General features: G+C 49.9%; 3 pseudogenes across 3 annotated transcripts; 2 read left to right on the forward strand and 1 right to left on the reverse strand.

Annotated features, from left to right (window-relative positions):
* The first annotated feature begins 1413 nt into the window (after positions 1-1413).
* Positions 1414-5697, forward strand: LOC308421115 (HAUS augmin-like complex subunit 8; annotated as a pseudogene). Its single transcript has 5 exons — positions 1414-1470; positions 1552-1710; positions 2453-2594; positions 3836-3998; positions 5515-5697. The product of its transcript is annotated as an HAUS augmin-like complex subunit 8 (transcript).
* A 2158-nt stretch (positions 5698-7855) lies between these two features.
* Positions 7856-8797, forward strand: LOC308420554 (ADP-ribosylation factor-like protein 1; annotated as a pseudogene). The gene has a single exon. The product of its transcript is annotated as an ADP-ribosylation factor-like protein 1 (transcript).
* Positions 8798-9311: 514 nt separating this feature from the next.
* LOC308420628 (proteinase-activated receptor 4-like) lies at positions 9312-14161 on the reverse strand (annotated as a pseudogene). Its single transcript, XR_013975664.1, has 2 exons — positions 13120-14161; positions 9312-11483 (listed from the first exon to the last, which is right to left on the reverse strand). The product of XR_013975664.1 is annotated as a proteinase-activated receptor 4-like (transcript).
* Between the last annotated feature and the right edge of the window lie 1130 nt (positions 14162-15291).

Consider the following 15291-nt stretch of genomic DNA (forward strand, 5'->3'; position numbering starts at 1 on the left):
GCCACCATGGGGGTCTCTGTCAGAAAGGACATGGTTCAAGTGTTTATTAAGGGAGCATGGGGCAGAGTGTCTGAGGGCACAAACTACCTGCAGATCCAGAGAGCAGGGAGCAGAAGGCCAGGAGCTCCTGTTTGCTGATGCCTTAGGGGTTCTGCAGAAATTACAGCCCAGTGGCACTTCAGAAGTGGAGGCAAGATCAGTTCCGGGTCTTTGGCCACTTGAGGAGATTGAGGCTAGTTACGTGCTGTGGCACCAGGAACAACTACCTGCAATGGCAAAACGAAATATAAAAAATTGGTTGCTCGGCTTTGATACCGCTGACCTGGCCAGGTGCATCCAGTTCACCAAAGTCTCAACCAACAGCTGAGGCTCTACCCAACAAGCCACAAGGAAGTGGCCCAGCTCTAAAGCCAAAGGTGCGCATACATTGCAATGGCTCAGATGCAGAGAGCTCTCAGGATCCATGAGAGTCCAGCATGCACACACCTGAAATAGTCCTGGGAGCCTCAAACAGTACTAAGGGGTGAAGGCCTCTGCCTCACTGACCAGTGGCACTGACCTTGGCTTTTTTTTTTCTTTTGGCTGAAGAGAGCCAAGTGATGGAGACATGCAGCCTGCAGTCCACCATGTTGGAAGGGCATGGCAAGAATCCACCAGACCTAGACCTCTCTGCCATCGGTGGTAAGTGGTTTCTTAATTTAGGACTAAGCCTGCAAGGATAGTCTCCAACCTTGGAGAGCCCAGTTGCTAGTTTGACTCACTTTGGGGCGCAGCACGTACCTTTCACACTCGCCAGGCCTGGGATTTTGAGTCCCAGCTTGCCCTGCAGGTCTGATCTCCTGCCAGGTGGGGTGGCAGCAGCAGATGCAGTTCTTGGGCAGTGCTGGGGCAGGAGGATTGAGTCTGAGGCGAGTCTGGGCTACCTCTTCAAAAAACCAAGTGGAAAACACTCTTTCTTAAAATAAATGGAACGGTCTTTATTTCAGATGAAAGCATGTCCAGGAAGGCTCCCCAGCTAGAAAGGATAGTGGCAGGGACTAATAATCCCACATATCTTTCGAGCCGTGACCAAAAAAAAGAAAAAGGGACATTTAGAAAGAAGAGGCAGGTGAGCATGGGGACAGAGATCCGGTCTGAATCCCTGCGGCCAGTGCTCCAGGGACAGAATGAACTGGCCCTCCTGGGTGCAGACCAGGGTTATGATGTCCATGAGTCCTTACTCAGGCCAGTGTGCCCACATGGTGTGCAGGGATACTCATAATGGTATCTCAGACAAGATGAGAGTGTGTCTCCATCTCAGCCGTGCAGACATGGTCTATTTGAACCTGTAAAGTACACAGAATTGGGGGTTCTGCCTTGGGTGGAGCCAGGTTCACTGGGAACTGAAGAGCTGGACCCCTGCAGGTTCTGCAGCAGACCATGGACAGGATGGAGTCACAGACGCTGCTGCTGACCCTGCTGTCTGTGAAGGTGAGCATAGTTCAGCCTCTTGTGCACCCCTGTGTCTTCTGTCATCTCCTCACCCCTCCTGATTCAGTCTTGTGCCCACAGATGGAGAGCAACCTGGCTCTGCTGGAGGAGAAGGCGGAGCAGAACTTGGCAGCCATGTGCCATGAGAAGGAGAGGCTGCAGAGGCAGGCACTGGAGCTGCCGCACCAGCTGCTTCTCCAACAGAAACACCAAGAGCTGTCTGCTGCCCTTGATGCCCAGGTGGATCTGAGCCTCCTCCTGAAGCGCCCGGGGCACAGGAGGGAGGGAGATCTGAGCAGAGTGTTGTTACCATCTGCACTCTGACCACTCTGCTCAGGCTCCTGGTGTCAGCATGCTGCTGTACCAGGAAGATTGAGAGGAAAGGGTCTGCGTGGCTTACACTTCCATATCACGGTTCATCACTGAAGGTGGTCAGAACAGGAACTCACACAGGGCAGAAACCTGGAGGCAGGAGCTTTGCTATAGAGGCCATGAGGGAGTCCTGCTTACTGGCTTGTGCCCCCTGGCTTGCTCAGCCTGCTTTCTTGTAGAACCCAGGACCACCAGCCCAGGGATGGCACCACCCACAATTGAAAAGATGTTTACAGCTGGATCTTGTAGAAGCATTGCCTCAACTGAGCCTCCTTCCTTTCTGATGTCAACTTGACACACGAAAGCAGCTAGTACATATTATGCAAGGACACCTGTATGCCACATGCTGTGCAGGGTAGTCTTTGGCACCTGCCAGCTCAAGTGGCAGGAAAATCAGCTGCCATCCCACCCTGGTACTTAACACAGCGACCCTGTCCCATTCAGGGTAGGTCAGAGTGGATCCTGTTGCCTGAACAGCTGGTCCATGAGATTGGAGACACACAGTACCAGAGCAGAGCTTAGCATATGCAAGGCTTATTCCATCTCACAGACAGCTCCTTATTGTGTCGGTGAGCACAGCATGGCTTACAGTGTCCCCTCCCACCTGCAGATTGAGGTGCTGAGCCCTCTTCAGCCGGTGTTAGAGCGCTTCAAGGAGGAAAACAAGACACTGGGCAGAGCCCTGGACACGGCGTGACATGAGCTGCCCATGCGGGCTCTCCACATGGAAGAAAGTGGGAAGCAGCTCCTAGATAGGCATCTCCATGGCAGGAAGGAACCCTGAAACCCACATGTGACATCCTGGGTGCCTCAGCTCTGGCATGGTATCTGAACCCATGTCCTCACCGGTGTGGATATGACATGGGCAACTGAGTAAGAGATTCTGTCCCTGGGCTGCTGAGCTCACAGCTGGAAGGCACTGGGGGTGGGGAGGGGGTTCCTGCACTGGTCCTGAGCTGGGCCCTGTCAGTGGGGCGGGCTGCTGCATGCACTTCAGTGATTCTCTGGAGATGGTTTAGCTGCATAGGGTTTGCTCACTGCTGTCTTACCCTCACGTCTAGAGTTGCTTTCAGGACTTTAAGGAGAACTGAAGCTACTGACCCTCAAGCTTCTTCTAGAAGTAGCAGAGTGGGACTGGGCACAGTTGTATGTCTGAAAGCCCAGCTCTTGGGGACCGAGGCAGGAGGGAAACCATTAAAGCTCAGTAGTTAGAGTCCAGCCTGGGCTACACAACATAAAAGGTACAGTGGCCCACAGCTAGCATTTCAACAATTGGTGGCTGTGAGCTCCAGGATAGCATGAGCTAGGAAGTGAGAGCTAGTGTCCTAAACCGGGCACAGTGTTGAGCTGGAACCTGCAGACATGTTCTCTAAAGTAAACTCCCAATAGCTGATGTCTGGTACCCAACACTGCCCTGTGCACTGACTGCCAAGGGGAAGACAGAACAGCAGGCTGTATGTGCTGCAGACACATGCAAGGAGTGAGGATTTGAACACTAATGCCTGTGCTGGGTTGCACGTGCGGTGCAGGTCTGGACCTGGGACACCTATGGCTGTCAGAGCATCTGCACCTCCCACCGCTGCTGCAGGTGCCCAAAGCTTGGTACTTTGTAAGGGGAGGCCAGGAAGGACAGGGCCCAATGGAAGAACAGGATGACAGAGCAGGGGGGCAGCTGGCAGCCTGGAGTCTTGGCTCCTTTAGCCCACAGGAAGCCATCCTTTCTGTCTGTGCACGTGTTTCCTGTGCACCCCAGCCCTGGACGTTCCCTTTCCAGCCTGTGCCCTTGGCGCTCACACTTGCTGGGAAAAAGTGAGATCTCTGCTGAAGCGACTCTCTCCCTTTCTCCTTTATCTTTAGAATGTGAGAGAAGAGCCATCTCTACAGCCAACACCAACATCAACCTCTATCCCATCCCAACCCAACACAAAAAAAAAAAAAAAAAAATATTGCTTTGGGGAGCAGAGACCGGCCATAATGACCTGTGTCTCCACAGATGACCTGGAGCCAGCCTTGAGGACCACCATGCAGCTCCTGGGTGATCTGAGCATCTGCTCCCCAGATGTCAGAGCACGGAAGCCTGGAGCCAGCACACGGCTGGATTGTCTGCTGAAGGAACCGAAGGCCTTAGTCACTGAGAATGACCTGGAGCTCCGCAGGTGTGGGACTGGCCTCCCTCTCCAACCCCCCTACTTCCTTTATTGTGCTTCTCCATCTTTCCTTTTCTGTTGGGGCACAGGGCATAGAACCCCACCCAGTTAGTGTCTCAGATGAAAGCTGGTTCTGTCTGGCTTATAGCAATCTTCCTGTTTCAGCTGCAGAGTTCTGTAACACCAGGCATACACCACCATACACAGCTCTTGCGGGTTGGAATTTTGGTGCATGGCTATACCTGTGTAAGAGAGGAAGAGACAGAGAGAGAGAAGAGAAAGAGAGGAGAGAGTGTAGATGTTTGGTGTTTGGGCACATACGTGATGCCAGGACATGAGTGTAGAGGGCAAAGGAAGTTTTGAGTCTGTTCTCTTTTACCTCTCTGTGGGTCCCAGGGTCAAAAGGAGGTCAGTAATCAAGATTGGCAGCACCTTCAGTCGCTGAGCCATTTTGTCAACCCCAAAAGAATCCTGCTCTGTCTGCTCTCACAATGCTAAATGCATTTTAAAGAGATGGATGCCTAAAGAACTCTGCAGGGACTCTGAAGCATGCCACTCACCCCTGTCCTACGGGGTAGGGTCAGCCATCACTCACATAAACTCAGGAGTCGGGGTCTTTGTCTTTCTCCCACTATCTGGCCAGCACAGTTTCCCCGGTCTGTACCCTGAGCAGGAAAGCAGATACACCCTCATCCACATTGTGACTCATGCCCTCAGTCAGCTAGAGCCCATTAAAGTCTATGTGGACTCCTGGCCATTGGATAAAGGCATAGACAGAAAGCATAGCCATGTGATGGGCTGAGGCTCACATTTTGGGTTTGCTCCAACAAGGCCTCCTCACATAAACTCTGCTCACTGTTGAGGGTGTGGAAAGCATGCCACTGGGGTCCCATATACTCAGGAGTCTGGGGCAGAATGACAGCATGGATTAGAGCCTGGCTACTGCTATCATTATAGAGAGACTAGATACAGAACTCTTGCTTGCTAGGTCTGACAGCAAAAGCCTGCCATTTCAGCTGCTAGGAAGGCAGGAGGATCATCAATCAGTTCAGGGTCAGCCTGGGGAACCTAGATGCTTTCTCAAGAGGTAAAAAGAGAGAGGGTTGGGGATGGAGAAAACTCAGAGTCAAGAGTTCTTACTGAGTGTGCACAAGATCCTGGTCTGTCTCCAGCAACATTGACACACACAGCACATATGGACACATACATACATACATACACATGCCCACCAAGTCTGCAGCCAATTCAAACATTCTACCCTGCCTTACAACTTTTGCTCACTTCCAAAGACACTTATAGTTGTGAGATTGCTCATCAAATAAGCCCTGAAGTCCTGAGTTCAGTCCCTGGAACTGACATGGAAGGAGAGAACAGACTCCTGTAAGTGTCCTTTTACCTCCTCAGGCAAACTGTGTTTTGTGCACAACACACAAATGCACATAGCTTTTTATGAAATTGTTTTCTAAGGGCTCCATTAGAGTTTTGACTCCAAGCAAACTTGTCCTTTCTCTTTCTCTGTCCACAGACTTGTCAGCCAGGTGGTGGAACGTTCTTCTGAGGCCAGAAGGAGGCAGCGTTGACAAACCAGGAAGTCTTGAAGAGGCACAGGGCACTCTCACCAGCAGCCAGGGATACTACAGTTCCGATGCCCCGCAGGGACCACAGTCCCTCCCAAGACTGGATGGGTTACGGCAGACCTGACCCCTGACTGCCTCAGGCAGCCTTTCCTGGCACCAGTGAATACCAGGACACCACTCTGTCCTTGTTGCATGTACATAAATGTAAATGTCCGTTTATTTCCTCAGAAGGGTTGGAATGAGAGCCTGAGAGCCAAGTTGCTTGGACTGAACCCACAGCATTGTTTTCTCTGTTCTAACTATCCCCATGCCTGTCTTGAAGCTTCTATCCTCCCTACAATCTAACCTCCCAGGCTGGCTGACTCCACTTTGTTCTTCTGAGGGAACTGCTCTGCTTCCTTATACTAACCTTGGCAGTAAGTTCTGAAGGACCCTAAGGGGCTTTCACCAGCCTTACACCCACCTGACTCAGGTCAAGACTAGCCCAAGTATCAGCTTCCCTCCTCCGGTCAAGCTGGGCCAAGTTCCATTCTCCACCCACAGTTCCCAGGGAGAGCAGGAACATTCTTGAAAAGCTGCAGAATATACTGATAGTCACATAACCCTCTGGAAAGTCCCAGATAAAGTCCTAAATGCACATCATGGTCTGCCCATGCTTGCTAGCCAATAGATTCAAAGATCAATATGCTTAGCCAAGAAGTTTAAACTGTATCCTTCCTGAGGCAACCTGTACCCCTAAAAAGTATAAAATCTGCCTATAAGAGCCATTCAGGGCCCCTTTCTAGTCATTCACCTTGAGGGGCTGACTGAGGGTCGACACCAATGTGCCACCAGAAAGTAACCCTCTGCGAGCAGATGGATGCCAACACAAGGTCCAAGTCATGAGTGCACCACCCTTTCACGCCAGGTCTGTATTCAGGGCCCATGTGCAGGGCAGTGGAGCACAATTCCTTCTGAGTTTGTAGGAGCCATTGTTGCTGCCCAGCTTTCTACAACCAGGACATATCCCTTCTGACTCTAGAAAGGGTTTGCCCTTGAGATCAGATCAGGGGCAAAGCACAGAATTGTCAAGGTCAGAAGACAGCAGTTAGGACACAAAGCAAGGAGAGCAGGTGGGACTGACATGGGGAGGTCATAGTAGAGCTGGGCGGCCTCCCTGGTGTTGAAGTGTTGCTCGGTTTCTGGGCACATCTGTTCAGGTCTTTCCACAGTTTTCAGCTTTCAGTCTCTGATAGGGACCCAATGATCCTGAGAATCCTGTAAAGCACATATTCAAGACTTCCAAACTTCAGAGTAAGTTCTGACTCTTAAACTACAGATTGGTCTATTTGGTCTCAATCTGAGGGTTTGAAGGTTGCCATGTCCACATAGCTGAACTCTCCAGAGACTATCTCCACTGCCTCCTGTCTGCCCCAAACAGGGCCATAGCTGTCACGATGCTTGCATTTTGTGTGCCGGGCCAAGAATAAGCTGGCCTGTGGTCTGCTCAGGAGAACCTGCTCATACTGCACCACAGCCTAATGCTATGGGCTGATCCACTTGCAGACCCTTCACCCGAGTCCATCTCACCTGGCATCTGGATGCTGCCCTTCTAGCAGAAGTGAGGCCACTCTTCATAGACCCCACACACTGGAAAGACCAAAGCCCAAGACTGCTGCATCCTGGGAAATCTGTCATCCACACAGCTGGAACCCATCTCTGCTGGCCAGGAAGAGGTCCTGTGCCCACTGCTGAAGAGATCACTAGGTCACTAGTAAGCACACGCTGATTCCCAGACCCCTACAATCTTCAGCCTTCTGCAAACAACAAAATATAGGGCTAGTTTTTTCTCAAGCAGGACCTGGCTACCGGTGACATAGTCGCACAGTGACCTGTACCCTGAGGCACCAATAGTCTACTGTAGCTCACCTTTTATTTGGGTGACGACAGGTACTGATCTTGGACATAAGGGGCTGTCGTGCATGCCACAGCCCAGCACAGGTCACAGGTCAAGATGCTATAGTGGATTCTCTCCTACCATGCGAATCTAGGGATTAATCTCAGGTCTATAGCCTTTACTGACTGAGCCATCTCGCCAGCCCCTGAGAGACTTGTTAAGTGCAGGGACCCTAAGAACAGAGCTGAGGGGCTCCCGCCCCCGCTGAGTGGACGACGTGGAAGTTGCTGGCTGTCCGTGCTTGGAGGAGTCTGCTTCGGAACCGGAAGCAGCGGAAGTGGCGGCGCCCAGGCTTAATTAGGAGTCTCCCGGCCTGTCACTGAGGATCGGCGAGGGCGAGGCGGCCGTTCATTATGGGTGGCTTTTTCTCAAGTATTTTTTTCCAGTCTCTTTGGAACCAGAGAAATGAGGATTTTAATTTTGGGATTAGATGGTACTGGAAAAACAATTTTGTACAGATTACAGGTTGGAGAAGTTGTAATTACTATTCCCACTATTGGATTTAATGTAGAGACGGTGACATACAAAAATCTCAAATTCCAAGTTTGGGACTTGGGAGGACAGACCAGTATCAGGCCATACTGGACATGTTACTATTCAAACACAGATGCAGTCATCTATGTGGTTGACAGTTGTGACCGAGACCGAATTGGCATTTCCAAGTCAGAGTTAGTTGCCATGTTGGAGGAAGAAGAGCTGAGAAAAGTCATTTTAGTGGTGTTTGCAAATAAACAGGACATGGAACAGGCCATGACGCCCTCAGAAATGGCAAATGCTCTTGGATTGCCTGCCCTGAAGAACCGGAAGTGACAGATCTTTAAAACGTCGGCAACCAAAGGCACTGGCCTGAACGGGGCAATGGGATGGATGTTAGTGGAAACCCTGAAGAGCAGACAGTGAGTCCCTTCACGCCAGTGCCTGTGAACCAAACGCTACATCACATACTCATTGGAGCCAGTCAGATGTACTTCCCATGACTGTTGGAAGTGTGTGATTCTATCATATACAGACCTGACTTCAATATTTGTAATAAATATAAAACACAAGTATTTGGTGAAAGGGTTAGCTTGATTGAATTACCCAAATGGTTTATGTGATGTAAAATATTTCTTCCTTGTTTTCTTGTGTTAAGGTATATATTCTATTTATATGAAATTCTTACTCCGCTACAGAATTCTATTAAAGAATGTATGCTCTTGGGGGGAGCCCTCCTATTTTTAAATTAGTGGTTGCATCTTGTTTGTATGAACACTAATTACCTCAGACTCTTTTCCCCTTAAAATGACTTAAGGTGTTCCAAAGATTAGTCTTAGCAAAGTAGATTAGAAATATAGAGTATATGATCTTCATTTGCTTAACTGCCTAGTTTTTTTTGTTGGCTCACTTTACTGACTTACATTATTTTACAGCAGTTAGAGTTGTCAGAAGAATTTTATGTATTGACCTGAACATTTTACAGAAACTCTGTAAGGAAGGTGGGGTTTTGTGATATTGCTTTGCCAGGCCCTATACAGTGAGGTGGGGTAGGATTTAGTCAGGCTTGTGAGTCAGAAACTTGTGTCCTAAATCATACTGTATGTAGAAATGCCAACACTGGGAACATAGGCACCTAGGTGTGGTGGTCCACACCTGTAATCCTAGAACTCAGGAGACAGAGGCAGGAAGACTAAGAATTCAGCTTAGTGGCGAGTCTGAGGCCAGCCTGGGCAGCTTGAGACTATGTCTCAAAACAAAACCAAGTAACAACCAACTAACCAACTAACCAAAAAAATATATATATGCTTTTATGGATATAAAAGTTATGGATATTTAAAGTAATGTTTATATAAACTATTGTCAATGCTAGTAAAACGATACAGAACGATTCCAAATGGCTGTTTGATGAGTTCACAACACAATACAAAAACTTCACATGAAAAGAAATAAAAAGCAATTTTCATAAGCATTAAAAAAAAAAAAAGAACAGAGCTGAGAAGCCAGATGGGCCTAGGAATTCTCCTCATTCACCTCTTGTAGCATTTAGAACAAAAAATAGAGTGGTGTAAAGGACCCGTGTGCCTTTAAACAATAAGCATAGAGAGAAGGGAAGATGGCTCAGTGGGCAGTACCTGTTGTGCATGCATGAGGACCAGACCCATGGAAAAGCCAGGTGTGGCATTCGGAGACAGAAGATCCAGGGAACCTGCTGGCAGGCCAGCCTAGCCACAGGCAGTGAGTTTCAGATCTACTGAGAAACCTAACGTCAAAGATTAAGGTGGAGGCCCATGGAGATGGCTCAGCAGAGCATCAGCTGTTCTTGTTGAGGACTGGGGTTCCATCTCCAGTATCCAGATGACACCTCAGAACCAGTTGTAACTCTGGTACCAAGAATTCCGACCCGCTTACAACCTTTGTGGACACTAAGCGCACGTGCAGACAGAACAAACGCAAATAAAGTATCTCTTTTTAAAACAATTTAAAAGTAGAGAAGGAATTGAGGTGGACACCCATCATCCTTTGCCCTGCAGCAGTCACATACATATGCAGACGCATCTACACTGCGCAGACATGTGCAAAGCACAAAGGTTTGGTGGTCTAATAGTCACCTTGACAAAATCAGGGTGTCTAAGGCTGGATACTCAGAAGTTCTAAGGGGGGAAACAGCCTCAGTTCTGAATTCTCAGCATCCCTTGGCTAGTGACCTCATAACTCCTCTCTGCCTCCGGACTCTCACATAGCCCAGCCTAGGTCTCAATTCACTGCATAGTCAAAGATAAGCCTGAGCTCCGGATCCTCTTCTCCGCTCCTAGTGCTGGGGTGACAGGTGAGTAGTACCCAGGCCTTTTACAAAGGCATTTCCACTGAACCTCAGCTCTGCTGATGACAGTCACACCAACTGCAAATCCAAATAAGGTTATGTCCTGAGGATTCAGGAAGAACTTAGCTTAAGGGGAGATCCAGTCAAGCAGGAATGTCCCGTTCTCTCCACAGCCACCTGTCAGATATAGAGGAACAAATGGCAGTTCCTTGGCTTCCAGCCTCCCTAGAGGCCTGAGGAGCTGCTGGCCTTTGGCTGGTGACACAACATAGCGGGTACCTTCTCCCTGAACTCGTGGGACACATAGTAGTAGATGAAAGGGTCTGTGCAGCTGTTGAGGGTGCCGAGTGTCAGGCCGGGCACATAGGCTCCAGAGGGATGTCCCCAGGCCTCCGGGCTTGGGTTCGAATAGTGCAGCACCACCAGCACGTTGCTAGGTGTGAAAGAGGCCACTGCTGAGAAGAGTCCCAGGGCTGTCAGTCTGAGGGCTTGGTTGTAGTACTGGCCACCAGCCACCAGTGCACGAAGAGTGGCCCCATAGTACAGGCCCATGGCCACCAATGGCACGAAGCAGCCCAGGACAGCCAGGCAGGTGAAGGCTGGTCTCCAATGGGAGGTCTTCTCCGACAGGGGCAGGGCATCATGACACAGCATGTGATCAGAGCCAGCCAACCGGAAGGTCTGCCGATGCAGAGTGAGAGGCAAAGCCAGGGTTGCTGCAGAGAGCCAGGCCACCACGCAGAGTCCAGCGGTAAGGCGTTGACGTCACAGTGTACGGACCAGCAGCAACACTGAACCATAGAGGGCAGCTGTGGCCACCCAGCAGGCAACCTCCCCAAATGGCCAGCGCTGGCCACGCAGGTGGTAAGCCAGTCGTGGTGGGAGCGCCAGGGCCAGCAGCAGGTCAGCCACTACCAAGTTCATGAGCAGAATAGTGGATGGTAGGCGTGGCATCCTTGTTCCCAGCACCCACAGCTCCAGTCCATTGGCAGGCAGCCCCACAGCCATCACCAGCCCATAGAGAGCAGGTACCAGCCTCGTGGGTACCCCACCCAGCAGCACTGCCTGAGAACTGGTCTGGAGCTCCAGCGTGTCACTGTCGTTGGCACAGAACGTGCCTGGGAAGCCTCGTGGATGAAGCTGGTCTGGGGACTTCCACTCCTCGAGTTTTACTGTGGGACCTTCTGTGGGAGAGAAAGGACAGCAGTCAACCCCCTTGCCCTGCCCTGCCTTTAGGGATACACAATGAAGGGAGTCTTAACCTTGAGTCTTAGGCAGTGTGGGTGCCTCAGTGTCCCCACTCCATCACTCAGGAACCCTGGCTTCGTGAATGAAAGGATACAGCCCAGCCCCAAAGACATGTACAGCAACTGGATCTTCTGGGAGATAATTCTACAGCAGAGCTCCCACCCCCATAGACTCACTGGGGTCTGCTTGCTCACCCTGGAGCCCATGGAAGGTCCTTGTGTGCACGCCGGAGGTCTGGGTATTCTTCCTAGGTCTCTTTAAAATGCCCCACAAAGAACTGGGACAAGGATGGTATAAAAGAGTCCTGGACTTCAGCTCTAACCCTATCCCCTACCGAATCTCCACAACACCCCCCCCACACTCCACCCATCCTAGCAAACATCTGTGGATGAAGTGGCCACTTCCTGCCAGCTAATCACACAGCTCCTGTTTAGATGACAGTCCAGCCTTCCTCCAAGTCACCACCAAGTAGGGAGGGTTTTTAGCCCTTCCAGAAGCCACCCACTACTTCCTATCTGTGGCTGGCAGGACAACAGCCTAACCCCGTGCATCCTGGCTCTATCAGAGCAGGCCAACAAGGGCCAGCAAGATGCCAGCAGGTGAAGAAGATGCTTGCCACCAAGCCTGATGGCCTTTGTTCAATATGCAGGGCCCACATATTAGAGGGACAGAGTGAAGTCCCACTCTCTGGCTATGTCCTCTGGCTTCCATATGTGCATCTTTGGCATCTGGACACACTCACAGGCACACATATACATAAAAACCCTACATTCAAAACAGCTGCGAAGGGAGGTCAAAGCTGGAACAGAAATTGCTCGAAAACATTAAGGAGCAGATCCCCAGAAGTGTGCAAGTGTGTCCGGGCTCCCCTCTAGGAAGGGAGGCTCAGAGGGTCCTAAGCAGCTTGGGGTCCCCACGTGCAACACCCATTTCAGGAAACTAGGATGTGCCCAAGGTGCCCATGGATCCTTTGAGAGGCACACAGACAGGCCTGGGCAGGCACACCTGCTCCCCAGTGCCCAGGCCCAGGGTCAAATACAAAAACAAAAACGGCTCAGGAAGCTTCGAGAACAAGTGCTCTCTAAACCTTGGGTTTGGCATGGCCACATGGCCCTGCAGAGGGCAGCTGTGGGGATGGCGGGTGTTCATGGGCCCACAGGGAGGTCTCTACCATGGAAAGCCAGGAGAGCTGCTGCTTCAAACATCACAACCACTATGAGAGCAGGAAAGAATAAATACCCGTGCCATCATCACCTCAAACTCTGCTGGAAGGGGCCGCCTTACTGGGGACAGTCCCTGTTGTTGCCCGAGATCCAGTCTGCACTGCCAAGATCTACAGCTCCTGCTTGCTTGAGGTCAAGGTGTGACCCGGACTCAAAGTGACAAAAACCCTCTTGAGAGCAGGATGTGTGGTGTGTGTGGGGTTCATGTGCTGGGGGGGGGGCCTCCCAGATGCTCAAGGTGAGGCAGGGCGGCAGTTGTACTATACAAGGTAGTAGGTCACAGGCAGCCCGTGAACATGCGCAGTCTCGCAGAGTGTCTTGCAGGGCGCCATATCCTCCTCTTCCTCACCCATCAGCCAGGCCTGCACCAGCCCTGCTGCCACCACAGTCACATTGTCCTCCAGCCAGCGACCATGCTACCCCTTGAAGTGCCGGTGGTGGCACAGCAACACCAAGGACTGCACCTGCAGGGTGTTATCTGTGAATTCCTGGGGCCAGGGTGTGGGTATCCCAAGTTCTGTGTTTCAGGATAAGGAGATCAATGATTCAGGGCTAGGGCAATGGGGCATGGATGTGGCATCTACTTGGCACGATATCGTGTCCAAGGGCATATAGTCCTCAGAGTTGATGCTGAACACCATCTTGTGCGTGCCCAGGCAGAAACAGCAGTCCACATCCCAAACATTCTCCATGCCCATGAGCCGTTTCCAGGAGCTTTTAGCCTCACCGCACACAGTACGTACCTGCTCACACTGCCAGCACTGGAACTTCTTCAGGTTCCTGCAGGGATGTGGCCTCGGGGAGGGGACTTACAGACTCCAGAGGCCAGGGAGATGGTGACAGAGGCCCACCCAGTGCCCAGCATGCGTGATAAGTCATCATCCTACCCCACTTTCTGGAAGCTTCTCCCAGCAGGGTTAGTGGTTACTCCCTCTGCTCCTTGGATTGGGGGCGGGAGGTGCTGCCCTGAGATTGCCCCCTACATCTTCTGCGTCCCCCCCCCATGTCATATCTCACTGCACACCAGGCACTGGTAAGCAGATGTTGGCTTCAATCTCTTACAATTACCAAACTCTACATACAGTTCTTGCTTGGTTGAGACAATAGTCCACGGGCTTCATATTCTGCTGGTAAACTTAAAAACTGTTCAGGAACAGGCAGATAAAGATAGATAGATAGATAGATAGATAGATACATACATACATACATACATACATACATACATACATACATACATAGATGATAGATAGAGATAGATAGAGAGAGAGATAGATTAGATATAGATATAGAAATAGATATAGATATAGATATAGATATAGATATAGATATAGATTAGATATAGATATAGATATAGATATAGATATAGATATAGATATAGATATAGTCAGAAATATCAGATTTCTCCTACCTTGTCTTGAAAGTGTCAGGGCAGCCTTTAGAAAATTTTTAACCACCTTTTCCTCTTTCAACTCTTAAAAATTCTTTAATTATATGGCATGGCCACTGCTCTGCATAGACATTGGCACCGTCTTTTGGACCTGATTCTCACAGGATGGTTTCTCTGACATCATTGAAGCACACAGAGCTACCCACTCCTGCATGAGCTGTGCCCTGCAAAGGGTGTCAGACAAGTAAGGCTGACTGAGCAATTCACCTTCTAGAATCCAAGTGCCTAATATTAGATGGATCTCAGGCTAACAGACACATTACACATGAACCATTTCACTGGAATAAGTTCCAGCTGGTTCTGCAGGGTGACACTGTTCCTGTTGTTGGCTGCACGAATAGCAGAAAAAGCTTGCAGTAAGGTGGTTTTCCAGCGTTGCTGTCCTAAGCTTACCCCACAGCTCTGCTGTTTTGCTGAATCAGTGAACATCCCCTCCTAGTATCCAGGCAACAAACACCAGCATCACTCATTGAGCCTAGTCACTAACATATCAGGTGATGTTTTAAAGTTCAGCTCCACCAAACTGGCCGTCTCTGATGAAAGGTCACCTGAGGTCATCCACGTCATTCTTTCCCGTCCATCTTCCAGCTTCATCCTATTCTCAGAGCCTTTATACAACTTCTCTTTTGAGTTGCAATGGCTGCAATTAAGATCATTATATTTCTTTAAATTGATTATTCCAAGTGCCTTATCTTTGCTAACAGAAAAGTACTTTCTATTTAGATTCTTTGCTGAGTCTATATATCTATGTCATATGCGTGCTCTTTTGTATAGGGAGAGGGATCATCTTTCCAGGTACTTTCAAGAGTACCTAAGTTTAAGCTAATTTGTTCTCAGGAGACAGGCAAACACAATATTTAACTGGTAACCCATTAATAGGAAGAAAATTCAAGTTCAGATTTTCCTGCACAGTTCAAGAAAAGAGCACATGCTTTGGACTGCAGAGGTCAGAGTTCCCCTCCACTGGGTCTCCTTCCTTTAACATGTACAGTAGACAAATTTCTTTAGAGATTCTGGAAAAGGTGCTATGTGGGTAACCGCTAACCCAGACCCTAAAGCAGCATGTAGTCCACT

This window comes from Micromys minutus (assembly GCF_963924665.1).
Source record: "Micromys minutus genome assembly, chromosome: 5".
NCBI classification, from domain to species: Eukaryota; Metazoa; Chordata; class Mammalia; order Rodentia; family Muridae; genus Micromys; species Micromys minutus.